Source organism: Pararge aegeria, chromosome 5, assembly GCF_905163445.1.
Source record: "Pararge aegeria chromosome 5, ilParAegt1.1, whole genome shotgun sequence".
NCBI classification, from domain to species: Eukaryota; Metazoa; Arthropoda; class Insecta; order Lepidoptera; family Nymphalidae; genus Pararge; species Pararge aegeria.
Window position 1 is genome coordinate 16,867,442 of NC_053184.1, and position 4,482 is coordinate 16,871,923.

The window sequence follows — 4,482 nt, forward strand, 5'->3', positions numbered from 1 at the left end:
TTTTAGACGATAGACCCACCACGCTGCTCCAATGTCGGTTGGCGGGCTTTAACGATAAGTATTAGATGCGTCTTAACGATCGATCTTAGAGGCGCTGGGTCGGACAACGCTCATTTCCTTCAGCAAATAATTTTCCCCATCTGACAATATCGAATAGTCTCGGACATTGGTCCGAGACTATTCGACTACTTTTACCAACCACTTGACTTTAAAGGACATAAAAAAGAACAAAGAGGATATGGTACTTTTGATACGTGCTCCCAAAAAATTCGCTTATTTTGCGTTGATAATAAAAACTACATTCATTAACCTTACTTGTACTAAAGCTAAGTGGGTTCCAAGTGGAGTTTGGTCTTTAAAAAAAGTACATAAAACTGAATCTGATTTGTTTGCCCCATGCCTATATAAAAACGCTGGTGCGGTTTGGTGCTATTGGTACTTTGTTTGTAATATCTATACTTCGGACTAAATAAGCGTCAGGTCTTAAACAGTTCTTGTGTCTTTAAAAGTTTTCATTAGTGATGTAAATTGGTTACCCTTTCAGATCAGAACCATGGACCAGTATTGCAAAGAGTAAGACGTGACAAAAAATGTGATTACTGGGGATGCGATAGACTTTGCCGTCGCATCGGATTCCCTTCAGGCGCTTGCGTTAGCAATAGATGTAAATGTGACTTTTATTAAACTATAACATTAATTATAAGTGAACAATGTAATTTGATTAAAGTATAAAGTTAAAAACTTATCTTGTTTTTGCTAACTTAACTATTTCCTAATTTTATAAGTGTTTTTGGAGGAATTATCAATTTTATAAATATAAATTGCATTTAAAAAAAAAATAATAAATAAATAAATAAATATACTACGACAATACACACATCGCCATCTAGCCCCAAAGTAAGCGTAGCTTGTGTTATGGGTACTGAGATAGCTGATAATTATTTTTTTATGAATATAATACACAATACTTATAATATACAGATAAACACCCAGACACTGAAAAACATTCATGTTCATCACACAAACACTCTCCAGTTGTGGGAATCGAACCCACGGCCTTGGACTCAGAAAGCAGGGTCGCTGCCCACTGCGCCACTCGGCCGTCAAGTTATGTCGGTGCCGAAAATTTTAATATGCAATTTAAATTTATAAAATTTACTATTTTCTATTTAATAAATATGTAGTCCACCACGGTGTCCCAGTCTGGCGGACTTCACACACCTTTGAGAATATTATGGAGAACTCTCAGGTATGCCGGTTTCCTCACGATGGTTTCCTTCACTGTTTAAGCAAGTGATATTTTAATTGCTTAAAACGCACATAACTAAGAAAAATTAGAGGTGCTGGGATTCGAACTCGCGCTCTCCGAAAGTGAAGTCGAGTCCTAACTACTGGGGTATCACCGTTTCGGACCTCTGTCCCAGAGAATGAACACGTGCTACGGTTAAGCGTATCACCATAATATAATACATATACCTATATAATAAATTATTTACCTACTTATGCATATTTCTTCATCCGATCAATTATCTTATCTTTGTGTATGACACTTATCAGGTTCTCCCTCATGCATTGATTGATGCATGATCTCTGTTGTTTTCTTTACTTTATAGTAAAAAAAGGTTTTTTTTCCTTCGTATATTCTTTATTACCTACTTTTATTGCGAACTTCCCGAAAATTAACGGACTTCCCAGATACAATATGGCCGGCCTTTAATAGAATTAAAATAAGGAAGACGAAGCATTTAATGCCCTAATGCTAGGCACATAGTTCTGATCACATAAAAGAGGGCGTTTTAGAAGATAAACCCACCACGCTGCTCCAATGTCGGTTGGCGGGCTTTAACGATAAGTAATAGATGCGTCTTAGCGATCGATCTTCGAGGCACTGGGGTCGGACAACGCTCATTTCCTTCAGCAAGTAATTTTCCACATCTGACAATATCGAATCGAAGACCACGCAATCTGAATTCAAACAAATTAATCACTAGACGAACGAGGCAAATACAAATATATCGCAATTAATTAAATGCGATATAGTACAACTAGGTTATCTACAGGTAGGTTGTTTACAAACATGTTCATTTATCATATAAATAAGCAGCAAAACGTTAGTCTTCAATATCAGTCTTACTTTGACCATAAGATAAACTCGTAGTCTTACTAATTCATTTAAAATGAAAGCATTCTTGCTTATATTTGCCGTTATAATGGCACTGTTTACGTTAACTTCAGCAATGGACATCGGTAAGAAGTTCTCAATTGTTTTTCATTTGCGGTTTGATTTTTAACCTGAAGCTTAGTGTTTATAGTCTAGTATAATACTTTATTTTTATAAATTTAAAAAGCCTATTAAAAATTTCGGAACCGACAGTATTTGAACCTGCGACTCTCTATAATTGCGGCCTGAGCGCTTTTTCTAATTAAGCTAAGGCTCTCCTATCATCGATGCCGAAATTAGTATATGCCTTTTTACAATCAGTCATATAGCGACTGTATATTATTTATATTAAAAATGCAAAAGTGTGTTTGTTAGCCCTTCTTTCATGCAGCAACTATCTGCATATTACATATATGCAAAAAACCGAATTGAGTCATAGGGTTCTTAATCATATACTGATAAAAGTGTATAGTTATCTAAATTAATAAGAAAAGCCTGTTTTTTTCATGAAGTAATGGATATATGTGCCCGCTAAACCGCATTGGGCCCGCGTGGTGGGTTAATGCTATGAAGGCCTCTTTTCTACGCCTAAATCTAATGTGGTGAACGTGTGCCTGGTTAATTTTTTGTTACACACCAATTTTCATAAACTTTGGCATATATAATAGACTTGGACAGGACTCGTTATCCTGGGAAAGTCAAAGTCAAAGTCAAAAAAATCTTTATTCAAGTAGGCCCATAGGTGGCACTTTTGATGCATACATAATAATTACACGGTAGTGAGATGATGGAAAGCAACACGGTTCCCGGGTTATTTATAATTATGCATGCATGCATGTATGCATGCATGGCTTCATAACTAAACCGATCTTGGTGAAATCGTAGATAGAGGTAGCGTAGAATACTTTTTATCCCAAGAAAACTCTAAATCCTGCGGAATGAAAAAAAACGTAAAGAGCGTGGACGAAGTCGTGAGACAAAACAAGTCTATGATTTTTATGGTTGCGAATAGTATTATTATTACCGAACATCACTAATTTTAAGCGAAACTTTTAACATTCTTCAAGCCCTATTCCTCAGCTTTAGTATTAGTTAGGAATTGCAAAAAAAAACCGGCTTTTTTGTAACTATTTGATAAAATAACTAGATGATAGAATTTACCTCCGTGATATTATTTTGTTTTTCTACGACCAACGGTTTGGACTGACCGTTTATGAGCAATAAAATCAGTTAAATTTTTATTATTACTTTTTCAGAAACTGAACACAAACCTCTGGTGGAACGAATCAAACGTGAAAATTGTGATTACCGTGAATGTGACCAGTTCTGCAGACACCTAGGTCTTCCTGGAGGAGCCTGTGTCAGGAATAAATGCGATTGCGACAGATTTTGATTTATTGATGTTAATTATATTTGAAAAGTCTTATTTATTATTCTAATTAAATATAATAGTTAAATAATTCCTATAGCTCTTTTATTCGTTTCAAAAAGATTAAAAAATAGCAAGATTTTAATTAACTTTTGCGTGCAATACGATGCAACAATCTTCGCTACTTCGGTCACACCGTGTTGTTGTGGTGACTCGTATTACTGTTAATCCCAGTTATTAAGGAGTCTTTAACATTAAAGATGATTTCTAGGAAAGCTCAGTTAATATTTCCAGAACCGCTTAACAGCTTTTCTAGCAGCTATTCTAAGCTATTTATCATAAACTTAAGTTGGTCAATAAGGCAAAGTTAATATAATTTATCCTGCCAGCACGGGTAGCGTTCAAATTAACGACCAATCAAAGACGTTGGTTTGAGAACGAGCCTTGTGATTGGTCGCAAGTAGTACACAAGTTCACACTATGGCAGACGCATTAGTTTTTTTGCTGTGAGTTTCACTAAGTTGGAAGCATATTAATTATTGACAGTACAAAGAGTAGGTATAGTATACCGTATGTCAGATTAATGTTAAGTAAAAGTTCCAACATTCTTTCATTTAGAAGTTGGGGTGGGCAGGGATAAATAAATAAATAATAAATAAATATACTACGACAATACACACACCGCCCTCTAGCCCCAAAGTAAGCGTAGCTTGTGTTATGGGTACTAAGACGACTGATGAATATTTTTTTTTTTATGAATAATATACTTAAATACATAGAATATACATATAAACACCCAGACACTGACAAACATTCATGCTCATCACACAAACATTTTCCAGTTGTGGGAATCGAACCCACGGCCCTGGACTCAGAAAGCAGGGTTGCTGCAAACTGCGCCAATTGGCCGTCAAAATTGGATGAGCAGACGGATAGACAGACGGGCAGAAGT

At 35.7% G+C, this 4,482-nt stretch overlaps 1 long non-coding RNA gene across 1 annotated transcript; it reads left to right on the forward strand.

Annotated features, from left to right (window-relative positions):
- The first annotated feature begins 2,122 nt into the window (after positions 1 to 2,122).
- On the forward strand, positions 2,123 to 3,625 carry LOC120623825. Its single transcript, XR_005658735.1, has 2 exons — positions 2,123 to 2,247; positions 3,418 to 3,625. It is a non-coding gene; the product is annotated as an uncharacterized LOC120623825 (long non-coding RNA).
- The last annotated feature ends 857 nt before the right edge of the window (positions 3,626 to 4,482 follow it).